General features: G+C 42.8%; 1 protein-coding gene across 2 annotated transcripts in view; it reads left to right on the forward strand.

The window, feature by feature from the left end:
• Nucleotides 1-476: 476 nt before the first annotated feature.
• Nucleotides 477-21,807, forward strand: part of LOC106587026 (zinc finger MIZ domain-containing protein 2) — a 92,315-nt gene continuing 70,984 nt past the window's right edge. Inside the window, exon 1 of one of the 2 annotated variants that reach the window (XM_014174873.2) lies at nt 477-1,021. The gene's annotated coding sequence lies outside the window, so the exon portion shown is untranslated. The remainder of the gene's footprint in view (nt 1,022-21,807) is intronic. The other variant, XM_014174871.2, reaches the window with a different exon arrangement.

The following is a 21,807-nucleotide window of genomic DNA, read 5'->3' on the forward strand; positions in this document are numbered from 1 at the left end:
TTTCTTTGGTGAATTTTTCATTTTCTAAAATGTTTTATTCCGATTTTAATTTTCAGAAAAATCTAAAATTCCCACAAAAACAGTTTTCATTGTTCTTCATTCAGAATATACAATTTTCATTGTCATGGCATGCGAAAACTGAATATCCAACATTAGACTAAAATATATATATTTTTTAAATCAGAAAAAAACAATACTTTCCTATGGATATTTTGTCCCCCAAAAAATCGAGCAGTTGAAGCAACGGAGTTTAAATGTAATTTCATTATACATTCTGGCATGTAAAAGTACATAGTTTACATTTACACGATTTTGGAAGCCTTCGTTTCGGGCTTTATATACAAATGAATTAATTACCTGTGTACTACAGCCTGATTAATCAGACTATATTACAGTGTGGTCATAGAAGTCCTTGATCTCATGAATAAATTACACCAGCCCATTGTGCAACAGAAGGAAGCAGCTTCTTAGCTAGCTAGCTGGCTGGCTGAACTGTGGTGGCTAGAATTCGCACTGTAACGTTAGTGGAGAACAGAGCCAAGGAAAGTGCAGCCCTTCAATACAGCAGGCAAGCAGACCAGGCTGCCCGCAGTTATCACGCCAGTTAGCGACATTATTGAGAGGGTAGGGCAGGGTTATCCATCAAAGTAGAACGCTTGGGTGACGGACAATGCTACACCGTTTTAAAATTAATTGAATTAAAGCTGTACTTTATTGAAATAGCACTGATGGTGCCGAGCGCTGCGGAGGGTCGCTAGTTAATGTTAGCTGGTTAAGTAACGTTAGCCTAAACAAGTTTCCTAGATAGACGAGCCTGGACAACCTTTCGACATTTTAACGTTAGTTAGCTACAGTAGCAACTTGTCCTGAAAGCTAACGTTAGATAGCTACGTTATTTTATCAGTACAATTTATATTAATGAAACCGTGTCCCAAGCATCCAGAAAACGGGTTTGCGCATTACTGCCGCGGAGCTCAGACTGCAGCCACGCAGACCAACCCCGGGCAGTTGAAGTTGCAAGGTAAGCCAGCACCAGCAGCCACTTCACTCCATTGTCACTTAAAGCTAACGTTAGCTAGCATGTAGCTAAACAGCGAGCAGGCTAAACCATCATGTAGCTAGTTAGCTATAAAACCTATAGCTAGTGGTAGCACAGTACTGCCACATCATTGACTTTTGCTAACTAACGAGCTACATTTTGGTACAGGATATTTGTTACATCAGAGTTGTTTACTAACTAGCAGGGCACAGAGTTAGCTTGTTAGCCACAAATGGCCCAAGCCATTATTCGCATGTTATTCAATCGTCTCGTCATATATTTAGGAAAGTAACGTTAACGTAAGTAGGCTACGTAGTTACGATTTTGTCTTGGCATTGAACTACTGTCTCGTAAAATATCCAAATTCGTCTCAAGTGTTAGCTAATGTTAGCTGGCTAGCAACCATTTCGTAAACACTGTCACACTGACAGTTGCCTTTATTTATACCCCATTCAAAATGTCTTCAATTTATATTTTTTCCAATCATTGTGGTTTAAATATAACATAACTGTACCACTACAATATGAATAGGACAACGATAGTAGCGTGTGTTTACGAATGGGGGGTGACAATGGTCAGCTTTGCTAACGTTAGCGAATTTTTGTTGTCTTCATCGTTCGTTCAGATGAGAAGTAGCTAGTGATGTGCAGTTCGCGCACGATTCATTTTTTTAGTCATGATTCCGAGTGACTCGGTTCATTTTTGTCGTTCGTTTGACCTGCTGGAGACGTATTCCGAACATCAACTGTCTATTTGCATGTTTAAAACGGATCAGTGATCGCATGGTGCAACAATGAATGCAATTAATTTATTGAATGGTATGATGGACACTGCTTTGTAGAACCAACACATACACACAGCCTCTGTTCAACGAACTCGAGAACGAATCGTTTGGTTGCTGCAGTTCGCTAACGATAGGCTATTGTGCGAATCACTCACGGCAGTCAAGCGATGCATTCCGCCAAGTGTCTTTCACAATCTAGTCCGGTTGCGGCCACCACAAATACACCTCGTTTCAACTGTATCAAAACATTATCATTTGTATGCCTAGCAAACAACAAATGTAGATTGTTTAAAGCACACTTACAAGTCTGTCACAGATGAAAGCTCCAATAAGCCCCTTATGGGCCTATCGGACATGTGAACGAGAGGCTTGTAGAATTATGACTCTTGAGTTTTCAGTGGCATCAGTTCATCTAAAACTAGGGTGTAGAAATACACCCACCAGTTGAAGCTCATTTACTGTACTGCTATTTGGAGAACCGCAAAAAAATAAAATGTTCCTCCCAATACATTATGTATGTATGCAATAGGCATGCCCCTTTAAAAAAATGCAGGATTAAGGGCAGAGAGAACCCTTGGTTTACTAAGGAATTTACAAAAATCATAAGGGAACGAAATGCTATGTGGGCTAAAGCAAGAGGGACTGGTTTGGCAGATGATTGGATGGCTTTTAAACATCTTCGAAATATGGGTGTGGCTATGATCCGTAAATTGAAAGCAGGCCACTACCTGAAATCTACTTCACAAAATGTAAATAATGCATCCAAATTTTGGCAAGTAGTGAAAGGTTTGGAGTGCAGAAAAGATACACTGCTTCCTAAACAATTGTTGGTCGACACTCAGATTGTAACTGAGAGAACCTCCATTCTGAAAGCCTTGAACAAGCATTTTTTAGATGCAGGCAGTTTATTTGAAAAGGTCAAATGTATAATTGAGCCCCCTATAAATTTACCTGACACCCCTGTGCACTCCTTCACCAGGTTTTCCTTTTCATCCTTCTCTGTTTCGGAAGTGTGTAAAGCCCTGAAAGAAATTGATTTAAAAAATCCCCTGGCCCTGATGAACTAGACCCCCGCCTCCTACACCTAGCCGCTGACATCTTTGCTCCCCCTTAACATGTATTGTTAACCTCACGCTTGATGTTAAGGAAATCCTCAAGTTATGGAAATCTGCTTTTGTACTGCCTCTCCTGAAAGGTGGAGATCCTTCGCTACTTGACAACTATCGACCCATTTCAAAATTGTCTGTACTATCAAAGGTACTGGAGTCCTTAGTTAGTAGGCAGCTAAAGACCTACTTCCAAGAAAACAATATCTTAAATGGAATGCAATCAGGTTTTAGGTCCGGCCACAGCACTGTTTCAGCAACATTGAAGGTTTTAAATGACATCCACTGTGTTCTTGATAAGAAGTTACATTGTGTGTCTGTTTTCATTGATTTGTTGAAGGCATTTGACACCGTGGACCATGCTGTGTTAGTGCAAAGGTTAAAATGTTGTGGAATTACTGGTCATGCTCTAGATAAGTAATTTATAAACCAATCAAATTGTACACAATGTGTAATGGCGGATGGTTGCAAATCTGAGTCCATAGAGGTGTGCTCAGGTGTTCCGCAAGGTTCTATTTTGGGCCCACTGTTGTTCATTTTGTATATCAACAACATTGGGGATCTTATTGAAACAGCGGATGTTCATTTTTATGCAGATGATACTGTTCTTTATTCAAGTGGTAGTAGTTTATCTTTAGCTTTTGAAAATGCCCAAAGAGCATTTAACATCATACAACAGAATCTGTATGATTTAAAGCTGATTCTAAATTCGGGTAAAACAAAATGCATGGTATTTTCAAATGCCAGGCATGTTACAAATCATGTCATTGCAAGTTAAAGTATATAGAGCAAGTTAAAGTGTACAAATATTTGGGTGTGTGGGTTGATGATAAGCTGAGCTTCACTGTGCATGTAGAGAACTTAATAAGGAAGCTCAAGCTGAAAATAGGATTTTATTACAGGCATAAGGCTTGTTTTTCTTTTGAGGCCAGGAAGAAGCTTGTACGATGTACATTACTGTCGGTTTTAGATTTTAGTGATGTTATATATATATATGCAGGCCTCAGCCACTACCCTGAGAGCACTTGATTCAGTGTATCATGCAGCCCTCAGGTTCATTACAAATCAGAAACGTCTAACACATCATTGTGATCTCTACAGCGCTGTTGGCTGGTCGTCATTGACCTTGCGTAGGCTTAAACACTGGTATACACTGATTTATAAGGCCATATTGGGTAAAATGCCATTTTATCTCTGTTCTTTTTTAGTTAGGTCAGTAAATAAGTATCAATTACGGTCCCATTCTGATTTGCTTCTAACAGTACCAAAAATTAGAACAGGTCATGGTAGAAATAGTTTTAGTTACTTAGCACCGTGGTCCTGGAATTCTCTTTTGAACATTTTAAAATGTGATGATCTAGTTTCGTTGGCGGAGTTCAAACACTTGATCGATGTATATATTATAGAAGAGTGTAATTGTTTTTAGGCCAGCTGTTTTTAGTCAAGATGTTTGTGTTTTTAAATGTATTATGTTTTTGTTGTACTGTATGTGTGTTTAGTTTTGTTTAATGTTGTGTGAGTGTATGTAATTTGTTTTGTCTGAAACGTTGTTCCCCTTGCTGCTATTGGACCAGGTCTCTCTTGGAAAAGAGATATTTATCTCAATGAGAATGAACCTGTATAAATAAAGGTCAAATAAAAAAAATACAAATTATCACCAGTATATTAGGTTTAAAGGTCTGTGGAATGGTGTGTACAATGTACTTACTACTCAACCTCATCATACATAGGCTACATTGACCAATTTAGCCTACTTGTGGGACAGCGTGGAACAGTATAGCTTCCATCCCTCTCCTCGCCCCAACCTGGGCTTGAACCAGGGACCCTCTGCACACATCAACAACTGACACCCACGAAGCATCGTTACCCATCGCGCCACAAAAGCCACGGCCCTCGCAGAGCAAGGAGAACAACTACTTCAGGTCTCAGAGCGAGTAACGTCACCGATTGAAATGTTATTAGCGCGCACCACCGCTAACTAGCTAGCCATTTCACATTGGTTACAAGCACAACATGAAATAGATGCATAATACACGCTATCAAATACCGACATCAATGTGAAAGTAACCTGAGCATAAAACAGCTGACTGCGAATTCAAACTATGCCAGATAAACCCTACACATGCATTGAAATAAAAGGCATACGTCAAAGCAATTACTTAGGCCTTCAATCGACAAGGATGCATAAAGACAAACAAACTCGACCAAGGAATTAAGAAAAATCTACACATTAAGGCCGCATATGTGATTCAGCACCACTAAATGGAAAGTGCCTTGATACAGGTAGGCGTAGTGGAGCACTGTGGGGTGTGGCTGAATGGACAGTGTCTCTGTCTAGTAGCCAGCTACAATTAGGTTATGCAGTTAGACATTTTCTGTGCACAGTTGAATAGCCCGCAATGCTTATATGAAAATCATAACTGGCACTCAGATTTTTTAAATTGTAAATTGTCAGTCATATGACAAAGGTTGCACACCCCCTGCTATAGGCTATATATTTAATTAAATACAATTTTATTGGTCACCTACACCATATTTAGCAGATGTATTGCGGATGTAGCGGATTGATTGTGTTCCTAGCTCTAAAAGTGAAGTAGTATCTAACAAGACACACATCTCAAAGTAAAATCATTTAAGAAATATATAATTATTAGGATGATCAATGTCGGAGTGGCATTGACTAGAATACAGTATGTTAACATTATTAAAGTGACCAGTGATTCCATGTATATTTACATAGGGCAGCAGCCTCTAAGGTGCAGGGTTGAGTAACCGGGTGGTAGCCGGCTAGTGATAGTGACTAATTTCAGGGCAGGGTACTGGGTTGAGGCCGACTAGTGATGGCTATTTAACAGTCTTATGTCCTTGCGGTAGAAGCTGTGTTTCAGTCTCTCTGTCCCAGCTTTGATGCATCTGTACTGACCCCGAGTTTTGGATGATAGCGGGGTGAACAGGCTGTGACTTGGGTGGTTGATGTCTTTGATGATCTTTTTGGCCTTCCAGTGAAATTGGGTGCTGTAGGTGTCCTGGAGGGTGGACAGTGTGCCCAGTAATGTGTTGGGGAGACCCCCCTCTGGAGAGCCCTGCGGTTGTGGGCGGTGCAGTTGCCATACCAGGCGGTGATGCTCTCAATGGTGCATCTGTAAAAGTTTGTGAGGCTCTTAGGGGCCAAGCTGAATTTCTTCAGCCACCTGAGGTTGAAGAGGCGCTGTTGCGCCGCCTTCACCACACTGTCTGTGTGGGTGGACCATTTCAGATTGTCAGTGATGTGTATGCCAAGGAACTTGAAGCTTTTCAGCTTCTCAACTGCGGACCCATCGATGTGGATGGGGGCATGTTCCCTCTGCTGTCTCCTGAAGTCCATGATCAGCTTCTTCATTTTGTTGACGTTGAGGCCCACTCTGCCAGGGCCTTCACCTCCTCCCTATAGGCTGTCTCGTCATTGTTGGTAATAAGGCCTACTATTGTTGTGTCGTCTGCAAACTTGATGATCGAGTTGGAGTTGTGCATGGCCACCCAGTCATGGGTGAACAGGGAGTACTGGAGGGGGCTGAGCATGCACACTTCTGGGGCCCATGTGTTGAGGATCAGTGTAGTAGAGGTGTTGTTGGGGGCGGCCTGTCAGGAAGTCCAGGACCCAGTTGCACAGGTTGGGGTTCAGACCAAGGGCCCCAAGCTAGGAGGGTACTATGGTGTTGAAGGCTGAGCTGTAGTCAATGAACAGCGATCTTACATAGGTATTCCTCTTGTCCAGATGCAGTGTGATGGCGATTGCATCGTCTGTGGATCTATTGGGGCGGTATGCAAATTGAAGTGGGTCTAGGGTGTCAGGTAAGGTGGAGGTGATATGATCCTTTACCAGCCTCTCAAAGCACTTCATAATGACAGAAGTGAGTGCTACAGGGCGATAGTCATTTAGTTCAGTTACCTTTGCTTTCTTGGGTATAGGAACAATGGTGGACATGTTGGAGCAAGTGAGGACAGCAGACTTACCCACGTCGGCCATGGAGAATGAGCACCCACAGTCTTCAGGAGCGGGCTGCATCGGTGGCACTGTGTTATCTTCAAGGAGGGCGAAGAAGGTTTTAAGCTTGTCCGGGAGCAAAGCGTTGGTTTCCGCAACGTGGCTGGTTTTCCCTTTCTAATCCGTAATTGTCTGGAGTCCCACCTTGCCATGGGTAAATGTGCTGGTTCACACTTTCAGTTTTGTGTGAATGCTGCCATCTATCCGTGGTTTTGGGTTTGGGAAGGTTTTAATAGTCACAATGGGAACAACATTCCCTATACACTTCCTGATGAACTCAGTCACCGTGTCAGTGTATACGTCAATGTTATTCTCAGAGGCAACCCGGAATATATTCCAGTCCGTGTGATCAAAACAATCTTGAAGCATGGATTCGGATAGGCCAGACCGGGGTTGAATAGACCTTAGCACGGGTACTCCCTGTTTGAGTTTCTGCCTATAGGAAGGGAGGAGTAGAATGGAAACAAAGGATCCAATTCGGGAAAGTGTAATTTTTTTATTTTACCTTTATTTAACTAGGCAAGTCAGTTAAGAACAAATTCTTATTTTCAGTGACAACCTAGGAACATGGGCAGAACTACAGATTTTTACCTTGTCAGCTCGGGGATTCAATCTTGCAACCTTTCAGTTACTAGTCCAACGCTCTAACCACTAGGCTACCTGCCGCCCCTATTCATGGATGCCAAAGGAAGCCAGACTTCCCTGAAAAAAAACACAAAATACTTTATTCTTTAGCCTCTGTGTTTCATAAATGTTCTCCAATTTGCAAGAGGCTGAATGTATTTCACCAGAGAAAGCATCCGAGCGAACATAACAGTGCCCCCCTGTCTCACTATGTGTAGCGTATCTGCCTGATGCTGTCCAGTCAGAAAGAGTATGACATTGTTGCAGCCCGTAGCATTGAATGCAAGGGAAGCCAGCAAGCGTTTCGCCTCCCTTGATAATTGTTTAAAATAAATTATAGCCAATCATCACTGCGCTAAACTGAGTGAGCTCAGCTGTGAATGGTCCTGGCGCACCAAAAAAAAAGTGTCAAGGGAAGCCAGTTTGGATTCGGCTTCAGACCAATCACATCACAAGCCAAATTACATTATTTCCAGAAAAGAAAAGTGAATTGTTGTTGTTCTCCGGTGGCTGGCTGGCTAGCTAGCTAAAATCGTCCCTTTCCTAAATTAGACATGGATTGGGATTTGGACTTATGGTTTGACTTAATTCTCTGTACTGTCCACTGATTATAATGGCGACTCTGATCCAACCATACATTTCATACATTTTGCACCTGGCCTGAGAGCATGGAAGTTCAACATGTAGCTAGATGTAGCCAGCAAATATTTCAGCCAGGTAGCCTAGGACAACAAAAACTAAAAGCATGTACTGTATGACAGCGTCATAGACCGTTTAGCCAACATGAAAGAGGAGCATGGCATTGGCGTTTCTCTACATGTAGGGTGAGTCAACATGTTTTTTTCTACTTGGGCACACACACACACTCACATCAGTGACATGGACAGCCACATCATATTTAGTCTACATTGAATGGACAAAATGTTGGTATCTTTTAGTTACCACTGTATTACATTTACATTTACGTCATCTAGCAGACGCTCTTATTCAGAGGGACTTACAAATTGGTGCATTCACCTTATGATATCCAGTGGAACAACCACTTTACAATAGTACATCTATATCTTTTTGGGGGGGAGGGTTAGAAGGATTACTTCATCCTATCCCAGGTATTCCTTAAAGAGGTGGGGTTCAGGTGTCTCCGGAAGGTGGTGATTGACTCCGCTGTCCTGGCATCGTGAGGGAGCTTGTTCCACCATTGGGGTGCCAGAGCAGCAAACAGTTTTGACTGGGCTGAGCGGAAACTGTGCTTCCGCAGAGGTAGGGAAGCGAGCAGGCCAGAGGTGGATGAACGCAGTGCCATGCTTTGGGTGTAGGGACTGATCAGAGCCTGAAGGTACGGAGGTGCCGTTCCCCTCACAGCTCCGTAGCCAAGCACCATGGTCTTGAAGCAGATGCGAGGTTCAACTGGAAGCCAGTGGAATGAGCGGGGTGACGTGAGAGAACTTGGGAAGGTTGAACACCAGACGGGCTGCGGCGTTCTGGATGAGTTGTAGGGGTTTAATGGCACAGGCAGGGAGCCCCGCCAACAGCGAGTTGCAGTAATCCAGACGGGCGATGACAAGTGCCGGGATTAGGACCTGCGCCGCTTCCTGTGTGAGGCAGGGTCGTACTCTGCGAATGTTGTGAAGCATGAACCTACAGGATCGGGTCACCGCCTTGATGTTAGCGGAGAACGACAGGGTGTTGTCCAGGGTCACGCCAAGGCTCTTAGCACTCTGGGAGGAGGACACAATGGAGTTGTCAACCGTGATGGTGAGATCATGGAACGGGCAGTCCTTCCCCGGGAGGAAGAGCAGCTCCATCTTGCCGAGGTTCAGCTTGAGATGGTGATCCGTCATCCACACTGATATGTCTGCCAGACATGCAGAGAGGCGATTCGCCACCTGGTTATCAGAAGGGGGAAAGGAGAAGATTAATTGTGTGTCGTCTGCGTAGCAATGATAGGAGAGACCATGTGAGGATATGACAGAGCCAAAAAAAAAAAAAAGCCTATGGGAGCCGTAGGAAGTGTCACGTTATAGCAAAGATCCTCAGTCTTCAATAAAAAGAGCCAAGATGAACAACAACTTGTCAGACAGGCCACTTCCCATATAGAATCCTCTCAGGTTTTTGCCTGCCATATGAGTTCTGTTATACTCACAGACACCATTCAAACAGTTTTAGAGACTTTAGGGTGTTTTCTATCCAAAGCCAATAATTATATGCATATTCTAGTTACTGGGCAGGAGTAGTAACCAGATTAAATCGGGTACGTTTTTTTATCCGGCCGTGTCAATACTGCCCCCTACCCCCAACAGGTTAAGGACATTACATCAAAGTTGGATCAGCCTGTAGTGTGGTTTTCCACTTTAATTTTGAGTGTGACTCCAAATCCAGACCTCCATGGGTTGATAAATTGGATTTCCATTGATTATTTTTGTGATTTATTGTTTAAAGAAAAGTATTTAATAAGATTATTTCTTTCATTCAGATCTAGGATGTGTTTAAGTGTTCCCTTTATTTTTTTGAGCAGTGTATATATATATATACACTACATAACCAAATGTATGTGAACACCTGCTTGTCGAACATCCCCCCCCCAGCCCTGGACCATTATTATTCCCCCACCAAATTTTAAAGTTGGCACTATGCATTGGGGCAGGTAGCGTTCTCCTGGTATCCGCTAAACCCAGATTAGTCCGTCTGACTGCTAGATGGTGAAGAGTGATTCATCGTTCCAGCGAACGCGTTTCCACTGATCCACTGTTTCCACTGATTAGGCTTGTGTGTAGCTGCTCGGCCATGGAAACCCATTTCATGAAGCTCCCGACGAACAGTTATTGTGCCTTCGTTGCTTCGAGGCAGTTTGGAACGCGGTAGTGAGTTGCAACCGAGGACAGATTTTTATGTGCTACACGCTTCAGCACTCGGCGGTCCCGTTCTGTGAGCTTGTGTGGCCTACCACTTCGCGGCTGAGCTTTTGTTGCTCCTAGACATTTCCACTTTACAATAACAGCACTTACAGTTGACCGTGGCACCTCTATCAAGGCAGAAATTTGATGAACTGACTAGTTGGAAAGGTGGCATCCTATGACGGTGCCAGGTTGAAAGTCACTGAGCTCTTCAGTAAGGCCATTCTACTGTCAATGTTTGTCTATGGAGATTGCATGGCTGTGTTCTTGATTTTATACACCTGACAGCAACGGCTGTGGCTGAACTAACCAAATCCATTAATTTGAAGGGGTGTCCACATACTCTTGGTCATGTAGTGTATACTAGGCGCACTTGATCTCACATGCCCAACTAGAAGAGGACAGGTAGGCTACTGAAGTTGACGCAGCGTATTTTGAGTGTGTGTGAATAATGCGATAAAGATCAAGTCACATTTATTTATGAAGCCCTTCTTACATCAGCTGATATCTCAAAGTGCTGTACAGAAACCCAGCCTAAAACCCCAAACAACAAGCAATGCAGGTGTAGAAGCACGGTGGCTGGGAAAAACTCCCTAGAAAGGCCAGAACCTAGGAAGAAACCTAGAGGGGAACCAGGCTATGAGGGTTGGCCAGTCCTCTTCTGGCTGTGCCGGGTGGAGATTAATACAGAACACGGCCAAGATGTTCTATTGTTCATAGATGACCAGCAGGGTATAATAATAATAATAATAATAATAATAATAATAATAATAATAATAATAATAATCATCACAGTGGTTGTCTACTTCATCCACAAATGTTGTTTTGGTTCAAAATAATCCATAGTTATGTTTAAATATCCTCTGTTTTGTTCTTGCGTTCAAGACACTATCCGAATGGTGACGCGTATCGTGACAAATTTCAAAATATTCCATTACTGTACTTTGAAGCATGTCAAACGCTGTTTAAAGTCAATTTTTATGCGATTTTTCTCGTAAAAAAGCGAAAATATTCCGACCGGGAGACGTCCTTTCCGTTCAAAGACTCAAAATCTAAAATGGACTCTTCACGTGCACGCGCACACCCGTCTCATTGGTCTCAGATCGACCACTTACCAAATGCGCTACTGTTTTTCAGCCTGGGACAGCAGAGTCATCATTCAACGTTCTGGCGCCTTCTGAGAGCCTATGGGAGCCTCAGAAAGTGTCACGTTACAGCAGAGATCCTTTGTTTTCAATAAAGAGAGTGTAGAAGGCCAAGAAATGGTCAGAGAGGGCACTTCATGTACAGAATCTTCTCAGGTTTTTGCCTGCCATATGAGTTCTGTTATACTCACAGACACCATTCAAACAGTTTTAGAAACTTTAGGGTGTTTTCTATCCAAATCAAACAATTATATGCATATTCTAGTTTCTGGGCAGTAGTAATAACCAGATTAAATCGGGTACGTTTTTTTATCTGGATGTGAAAATACTGCCCCCTACCCTAGAGAGGTTAACCTCTCTGGGCTAGGTGGGACACAATCGTCCCACATACGCAACAGCCAGTGTAATCCCGTGGCGCGATTTTCAAATACCTTAGAAATGCTATTACTTCAATTTCTCAAACATATGACTATTTTACACCATTTTAAAGACAAGACTCTCGTTAATCTAACCACACTGTCCGATTTCAAAAAGGCTTTACAACGAAAGCAAAACATTAGATTATGTCAGCAGAGTACCCAGCCAGAAATAATCAGACACCCATTTTTCAAGCTAGCATATGTCACAAAAACCCAGAAGACAGCTAAATGCAGCACTAACCTTTGATGATCTTCATCAGATGACACACCTAGGACATTATGTTATACAATACATGCATGTTTTGTTCAATCAAGTTCATATTTATATCAAAAACCAGCTTTTTACATTAGCATGTGACGTTCAGAACTAGCATACCCCCCACAAACTTCCGGTTAATTTACTAAATTACTCACGATAAACGTTCACAAAAAACATAACAATTATTTTAAGAATTATAGATACAGAACTCCTTTGTGCAATCGAGGTGTCCAATTTTAAAATAGCTTTTCGGTGAAAGCACATTTTGCAATATTCTGAGTACATAGCCCAGCCATCACGGGCTCGCTATTTAGACACCCGCCAAGTTTAGCCCTGACCAAACTCCGATTTACTATTACAAAAGTTTCATTACCTTTGTTGTTCTTCGTCAGAATGCACATCCCAGGACTGCTACTTCAATAACAAATGTTGGTTTGGTCCAAAATAATCCATCGTTATATCCGAATAGCGGCGTTTTGTTCGTATGCGTTCCAGACACTATCCGAAATAGTAAATAAGTGTCACGAGCATGTCGCAATTCGTGACAAAACATTTCTAAATATTCCATTACCGTACTTCGAAGCATGTCAACCGCTGTTTAAAATCAATTTTTACAACATTTTTCTTGTAGAAAAGCGATAATATTCCGACAGGGAATCTCCTTTTCGGCAAACAGAGGAAAAAATCCCAAAGGTTTTGACCTGCCATTTGAGTTCTGTTATACTCACAGACACAATTCAAACAGTTTTAGAAAATAATTTAGGGTGTTTTCTATCCATATGTAATAAGTATATGCATATTCTAGTTACTGGGTAGGAGTGGTAACCAGATTAAATCGGGTATGTTTTTTATCCAGCCGTGTCAATGCTGCCCCCTAGCCCTAACAGGTTAAAATCCATTTTTATGCCATTTTTCTCGTAAAAAAGCGATAATATTCCGACCGGGAATCTGCGTTTAGGTAAACAGACGAAAGAAAACAAAGCATGAGGTCGACTCGGGCACGCGCCTGAGTCTCACAGTACTGTAACCAGCCACTACCCAAACGCGCTACTTTTTTTCAGCCAGAGCCTGCAAAGCCACGATTCAGCTTTTTGCCGCCTTCTGAGAGCCCATGGGAGCCGTAGGAAGTGTCACGTAACAGCAGAGATCCTCTGTAATGGATAGAGATAATCAAGAAGGGCAAGAAATTGTCAGACAGGCCACTTCCTGCATGGAATCTTCTCAGGTTTTGGCCTGCCATATGAGTTCTGTTATACTCACAGACACCATTCAAACAGTTTTAGGAACTTTAGGGTGTTTTCTATCCAAAGCCAATAATTATGCATATTCTAGTTACTGGGCAGGAGTAGTAACCAGATTAAATCGGGTACGTTTTTTATCCAGCCGTGTCAATACTGCCCCCTAGCCCTAACAGGTTAAGGTTTCGAGGCTGACGTTTGACAACTCGAACCTTCAGCTCCCTCCACAGATTTTCTATGGGATTAAGGTCTGGAGACTGGCTAAGCCACTCCAGGACCTTAATGTGCTTCTTCTTGAGCCACTCCTTTGTTTCCTTGGCCGTGTGTTTTGGGTCATTGTCATGCTGGAATACCCATCCACGACCCATTTTCAATGCCCTGGCTGAGGGAAGGAGGTTGTCACCCAAGATTTGACGGTACATGGTCCGGTCCATCGTCCCTTTGATGGGGTGAAGTTGTCTTGTCCCCTTAGCAGAAAAACGCCCCCAAAGCATGATGTTTCCACCTCCATGTTTGACGGTGGGGATGGTGTTCTTGGGGTCATAGGCAGCATTCCTCCTCCTCCAAACACGGTGAGTTGAGTTGATGCCAAAAAGCTCCATTTTGGTCTCATCTGACCACAACACTTCCACCCCAGTTGTCCTCTGAATCATTCAGATGTTCATTGGCAAACTTCAGACGGGCATGTATATGTGCTTTCTTGAGCAGGGGGACCTTGCTGGTGCTGCAGGATTTCAGTCCTTCACGGCGTAGTGTGTTACCAATTGTTTTCTTGGTGACTATGGTCCCAGCTGCTTTGAGATCATTGACAAGATCCTCCCGTGTAGTTCTGGGCTGATTCCTCACCATTCTCATGATCATTGGAAGGTTCTCCCATCAGCAGGGGATCAAATACTTTTTTCCCTCACTGTACAGGTTGGATGACATAAATTCCAGTTGGCCTGCAGTGGAGTGGATGGTCCATCAGGACTGATTAACAGACACTGAAGAGAGCCACGATCTATTGATGGGTCCGTACCTCCCAAGTCATAACACACAAAGGCTGTTAACAGTATTAACTCTGAAGTGATACGTGTTCCCATGTCTCACTAGAGAAGTGTCTTTGTATGTGTTCTGAATGAGGAGGGACCGCTCGCTTTGTTGCCGAGCCCCCCCTCTCCCCACACACACTCTGACAGGGTCCCGTGCAGCAGGCAGCCAGTGTCTGTGTGTGCGTGTGTGCAGCCGACTCCCAGTGAGTTGCTCCTGTCGGTGCAGATCAGCCGGCCGATCAGTCAGCAGTCAAGCTGTTTTTTCACTTCGAAGCAGGAAGGGGCCAGTGACTGTGTGCAGGGTGAGTCACGGTGCAGCAGGGAAGAGAAAGAGAGCAGGGCCGGCACAGCACAACCGCTCTCTGCCCAAGTTTATACAGAGAGGAAGATGTGCACTTTGGAATGGATTAAAAGTGAACACACCTGTGATGACTGGGCATACCAGTTCAAATACACCCAACTGTAAACTAATGACCAGTTTTTCTTCATTTATATGAAGGTCTAACATTTTTTTTGTGGGGGGCCAATGGCAAAGTCTTGCTGCCTTGTCACCCAATTAGGTGTTGTTGGCATTCCCATATGGCTTTATGATTCTGATGACTTCCTCGAGTAATGAGTTGTAACTAAAGCATTTTCTGGGGTGAAGGTGGTTGTTGGTGTTAACTTGCCCTTCTCTAAATAAATTCCCATAAGTACTGCATGTTCAGCTGACATCACTCAACCTTTGACCTGGTATTTGGGGGAGCTTGGGGACATTTTGTCTCTCCAGCTAACTATTTTCCTTGTTAAACATCTCTCATGGGATGTAGAGACAATTGCATGCTTATCATTGTGACATTATGCCATACACCTATCTTTTTACCTCAAACATTTCATTTGTTTAAAAATAATGTTTTAGCCTAAGCTTTATGCATGTGAGTTTGGTTTATCGGTATGTACATTTTCGTTTTGTTGTCAAAGTAGTGCGCTGGTTGCTTGCTAGATGCCTGCCTCTCTACTTCTTCTCTACCTGTGAAGGTAGCCTGTGATGACCGTGTCTTCAAGAGCTCACTGCCAGGCAGCCAGCCAGATACAGTACTAGTGAATGAAAACGAGAGGGGGGTCTTTTTGTGTATGCTGCACCAGTAATTTTGTTGATTCTGTAGTTTGTGTAAAAGCATCTGCACTCCCCTGGTCCCTTAGCTGGGTAGAGTGAGCCAGTCAGCCTTGCAGATGTGCTCAGCATAGTGGATGCTCCCCAAATGGCACTCTATACCCTATATAATACACTACTTTTGACTAGAGCCCACTAGAGTGCCATTAGGGATTGACCCACAGTCGGAGCCAGAGCCAACAGCTTCACATTCACTCGCACTCATTTGGGGAGAGAGAGGGGGCGGCCGGGGGCGAAAACCAATTGCCCCTGTTGATTATGGGAGATTCCAGTGTTATGGACATTAAATTTGCACACAAAATCACAACTTTCACGTCTCACAGAATGGACAAACAAAATATAAATACAACTTTTGATGCGTGTGTCTATAGTAGTGTTTACCCCAAAAAGCAGACTTTTAAATATTGGCATGTTGGCGAAATAAAGCATAAAAGACAAGTTATGGATGCTACATGAAATTGGATTTTTGAGAGACTGAACATATTATTAAAAGTCTCAGTTTGTAAGTCTTAGGTCAAAACATTGTTAGCCATTTCAAAGGAAAGTCTTTGCTGAATACAAAAACAATAATTTAGAATTATTATTACTTTAGAGAGGAAAAAACTACAGTTATGGATGTTCATTAAAAAAGAAAACTAGGCAAGTCAGTTAAGAAATAAAATAAACAGGGACTGTAGTGACTTCTCTTGCACTGAGATGCAGTGCCTTAGACCTCTGCGCCACTCGGGAGCCCGAGTCTGAAATAGACATTCAAATCTTAAAGGGCAATCGGCAATTGCTACATCCATTTTATAAATTCATTATATGTATCCATTGATTCTTAAAGAATATACAGTGCATTCGGAAAGTATTCAGAACCCTTGAATTTTTCCACATTTTGTTACGTTACAGCCTTATTCTAAAATTGATTAAATAAAAATCTTCAGCAATCTACACACAATACCCCATAATGACGAAGCAAAAACAGGTTTTAAGACATTTTTGCTGCAATTACAGCATTGAGTCTTCTTGGGTATGACACTACATGCTTGGCACACCTGTATTGGGGAGTTTCTCCCATTCTCTGCAGATCCTCTCAAGCTCTGTCAGGTTGGATAAGAAGTGTCAGTGCACAGCTATTTTCAGGTCTCCAGAGATTTTAGATCGGGTTCAAGTCTGGGCTCTGGCTGGGCCACTCAAGTACATTCAAAGACTCCTGCGTTGTCTTGGCTGTGTGCTGAGGGTCGTTGACCTGTTGGAAGGTGAACCTTCGCCCCAGTCTGAGGTCCTGAGCACTCTAGAGTAGGTTTTCATCAAGGATCTCTCTGTACTTAGCTCTGTTCATCTTTCCCTCCATCTTGACTAGTCTCCCAGTCCCTGCCGCTGAAAAAGATCCCCACAGCATGATGCTGCCATCACCATGCTTCACCGTAGGGAGGGTGCCAGGTTTCTTACAGACGTGATGCTTGGCATTCAGGCCAAAGAGTTCAATCTTGGTTTCATCAGACTAGAGAATCTTGTTTCACATGGTAAGAGTCCTTTTAGGTGCTTTTTGGCAAACTCCAAGGGGGCTGTCATGCTTTTTACTGAGGAATGGCTTCCATCTGGCCACTCTACCATATAGGCCTGATTTGGTGGAGTGCTGCAGAGATGGTTGTCCTTCTGGAAGGTTCTCCCATCTCCACAGAGGAACTCTGGAGCTCTGACAGAGTGCCCATCGGGTTCTTGGTCACCTCCCTGACCAAGGGCTTCTCCCCCGATTGCTCAGTTTGGCCGGGCTACCAGCTCTAGGAAGAGTCTTGGTGGTTCCAAACTTCTTCCATTTAAAAATGGAGGCCACTGTGTTCTTGGGGACCTTCAATGCTGCAGAAATGTTTTTGTACCCTTCCCCAGTTCTGTGCCTCGACACAATCCTGTCAGAGCTTTACGCACAATTCTTTCAACCTCATGGATTGTTTTTTGCTCTGACATGCACTTTCAACTGTGTGTGTCTATATGTATAGATCTATAGATCTAACAGTACTGCCATGTATGAAATGTATTTCAGCATATATTTTATAAGAATCTTAGCTAGAACACATGATTTTCAAGATGTCAAAAAGATTTGCTTCAGTAAAAGTCTTAAGAATACATCTCGGAACAAGCATACAATGTGGTGAATGTGCAAGCTTCTGAAGCGAATATTTGATACATCAATGTTACAGATATCATAATGCAGAAAAAGGATACTGACAATGAAGAGGGAAACCAATTATAGAAATGCATCTCATACCTTGATGAAAGTTCGCTTTAGACCAAGACTCCTATTAAGCTTATCCCCCTGGCCATAAGACTGTTTAAATAGATAACAACTACTGCTCCCCCTCACACCTACGCTGCTGTTAAAATGAATATGGATTAGATTACTACTAGTACTACTGGTGCTGTTCATTGATTGCCATTAGTATACATATCTATACTGAACAAAAATATAAATGCAACATGTAAAGTGTTGGTCCCATGTTTCATGAGCTAAAATGAAAGATTCCAGACTTTTTCCATACGCACAAAAAACATTTCTCTCAAAATGTTGTGCACAAATTTGTATATACCATAAGTATGTGTTCCTGCTACCAGTCACTTTTCAGCCGTGTTTACATGTATATCCACCTGTTACGCCTACACACACTTGCACACACAAACTCACACGAACACCAACACACTTGCTTATAGAGACACTCACCACCACGCATACACCCACCCCGTATGCTGCTGCCATACGGTTTACTATTATTATTAGCATAATACACTGAGTTTACAAATTATTATGTACACCTGCTCTTTGCATGACAGACTGACAAGGTGAATCCAGGTGAAACAAGTTTTGATCAGTCAGGTAAATAAAAGTGCTGAAAAGATGTTGGCTCACTATTTAAAAAGGTGACGGAAAACAAGCTATAGGATGAGTGTTGGCGCAGGTACAGCCAACTAGCACTAGCTAGGAGTCAAATGTCAATATAATATCGTCGCAAAATAATATTGAGATGTAACTATATAGATTTTTTTTCCCAACCCCCCATCACTAATCGACATGTGCATATGTGTATAAAAAATGTCAACCATGACTAAGAGGGTCTTCATACCTACTAGACTTGGAGGTAGCGCACGACTTTCGCTCGACAGTTGCCCCCATCTAAGCAGGGCAGTGTAAACAGAATTGTCTCGTTGAGCCAACACTCTTACAGTAAAATGTTTAATAGCAGAGCAATGTTTTTGAAACAGCTGAAATTTAGGCCTACAGACATTTTTCCTTGTTTTTGAGACTTGTTTTATAGATTTTTTTTAGATGTTTTTTTTTTCCTGAAATTGTTTTAACCACATGTTACATTCTGAAATCGTTGCCGTAGATTTAACTCTCAATAGAGTTTTTTTTATTTTATTTTTTTTGTTATGTATTTTTTGGCTTGACCACCGAAGTCCAGGCAAGAAGCAACTCCCCAGGGAATTGTCAACGTTTTCAGTCGCAATTTTCATATAATGACTTCCATAATATTGATCAAATGAAGCCTGGTTTGTTCAAAGATAGTAGCTCTTAGGCTTACACTAGCGTATTAAAGTTAAGAGCTATGGGTTAGCTAAACGTCAACATGCAGCTAACAGCCAGCACGTTGTTGTGAGGAGGATGCAGAAATGATTTTGTTTAGCTAGCTAGCTTGCTAGCTAATGTTACCTAGCTGTGTAGCCTATATTATAATATGAATGACACTGTATGATAACGTTACTGTACCTTTATATTTGTATGGGAGGGGTAAACGTTCATTATTAATATGCTAATGTTACTTGATCTAAAGCAGGTATTCCCAAACTGGGGTACAGTACGTGCAATGCCGTCGGGGGTACGCCAAATAAAAATGTGATTCACATTTTCAAACAGTCATTTATATTTTCCAACGGGCTATACATTTGGGTGAGGGTTTTTTCTCGTCTGAGGAGCCTCATATTACTGCCCAAAATTAAACCATCTAGTGTTCAGCGACGTAAAAACACAATGTCAAATACAGGTAGCCTAGTCAAATAATTAGCATCCAATCACATTAACCGTTACTTTCTCGCAGGAATTCCATTAATGGTCCATATGTAGCTGCAGCTCATGTTGGTATCTGTATTGATGGCGCAAAAGCCATGACAGGGAAACATAGTGGAGTGGTAACACGCGTGCAAGAAGTTGCTCCCGACGCCACTTGGGTACACTGCAGCATTCATCGAGAAGCTCTTGCTGCCAAGGGAATGCCTGACAGCTTGAAAGACGTTTTGGAGACTACAGTGAAACATGTTAACTTTGTTAAAGCAAGGCCCCTGAACTCTCATGTATTTTCTGCACTATACAATGATATGGGCAGCGACCATGTAACACTTTTACAACATGCAGAAGTGCTCTGGTTATCAAGGGGCAAAGTATTGACATGTTTTTTTTTTTTTAATTGAGCTTAAGTTTTCTTTACTGACCATCATTTTCACTTGTCTGACCGCTTGCATGATGACGTGTTTCTCACACGACTGGCCTATCTGGGTGATGTTTTTTCTTACCTGAATGATCTGAATCTAGGATTACAGGGACTCTCCACAACTAAACTCAGCAAAAAAAAAGAAACGCCCTCTCACTGTCAACTGCGTTTATTTTCAGCAAACTTAACATGTGTAAATATTTCTATGAACATAAGATTCAACAATTGAGACATAAACTGAACAGGTTCCACAGACATGTGACTAACAGAAATGGAATAATGTGTCCCTGAACAAAGCGGGGGTCAAAATCTAAAGTAAGTTAGTATCTGGTGTGGCCACCAGCTGCATTAAGTACTGCAGTGCATCTCCTCCTCATGGACTGCACCAGATTTGCCAGTTCTTGCTGGGATTGAGATGCGGGCTCTTTGCTGGCCATGGCAGAACACTCACATTCCTGTCTTGCAGGAAATCATGCACAGAACGAGCAGTATGGCTGGTGGCATTGTCATGCTGGAGGGTCATGTCAGGATGAGCCTGCAGGAAGGGTACCACATGAGGGAGGAGGATGTCTTCCCTGTAACGCACAGCGTTGAGATTGCCTGCAATGACAACAACCTCAGTCTGATGATGCTGTGACACACCGCCCCAGACCATGACGGACCCTCCACCTCCAAATTGATCCCGCTCCAGAGTACAGGCCTCGGTGTAAAGCTCATTCCTTTGACAATAAACGCGAATCTGACCATCACCCTTGGTGAGACCAAAACCACGACTTGTCAGTGAAGAGCACTTTTTGCCAGTTCTGTCTGGTCCAGCAACGGTGGGTTTGTGCCCATAGGTGACGTTGTTGCCGGTGATGTCTGGTGAGGACCTGCCTTACAACATGCCTACAAGCCCTCAGTCCAGTCTCTCTCAGCCTATTGCGTACAGTCTGAGCACTGATGGAGGGATTGTGCGTTCCTGGTGTAACTCGGGCAGTTGTTGCCATCCTGTACCTGTCCCGCAGGTGTGATGTTCGGATGTACCGATCCTGTGCAGGTGTTGTTACACATGGTCTGTCACAGCGAGGACGATCAGCTGTCCGTCCTGTCTCCCTGTAGCGCTGTCTTAGGCGTCTCACAGTACGAACATTGCAATTTATTGCCCTGGCCACATCTGCGGTCCTCATGCCTGCTTGCAGCATGCCTAAGGCACGTTCACGCAGATGAGCAGGGACCCTGGGCATCTTCTTTTGGTGTTTTTCAGAGTCAATAGAAAGGCCTCCTTTAGTGTCCTAAGTTTTCATAACTGTGACCTTTATTGCCTACCGTCTGTAAGCTGTTAGTGTCTTAACGACCGTTCCACAGGTGCATGTTCATTAATTGTTCATTGATCAAGCATGGGAAACAGTGTTTAAACCCTTTTACAATGAAGATATGTGAAGTTATTTGGATTTTTACGAATTATCTTTGAAAGACAGTGCCCTGAAAAGGGGACGTTTCTTTTTTGCTGAGTTTATATTCAGTGTGCGGGCCAATATTGAGGCTATGATTAAGAAGTTGGAGTTATTTTCTGTCTGTATTAACAAGGACAACACACAGGTCTTTCCGTCGTTGTATGTTTTTTTTTTTTTTTTGCAATTGAACTC

The sequence above is a fragment of the Salmo salar genome, chromosome ssa26 (assembly GCF_905237065.1).
Source record: "Salmo salar chromosome ssa26, Ssal_v3.1, whole genome shotgun sequence".
Lineage (NCBI taxonomy): Eukaryota > Metazoa > Chordata > Actinopteri > Salmoniformes > Salmonidae > Salmo > Salmo salar.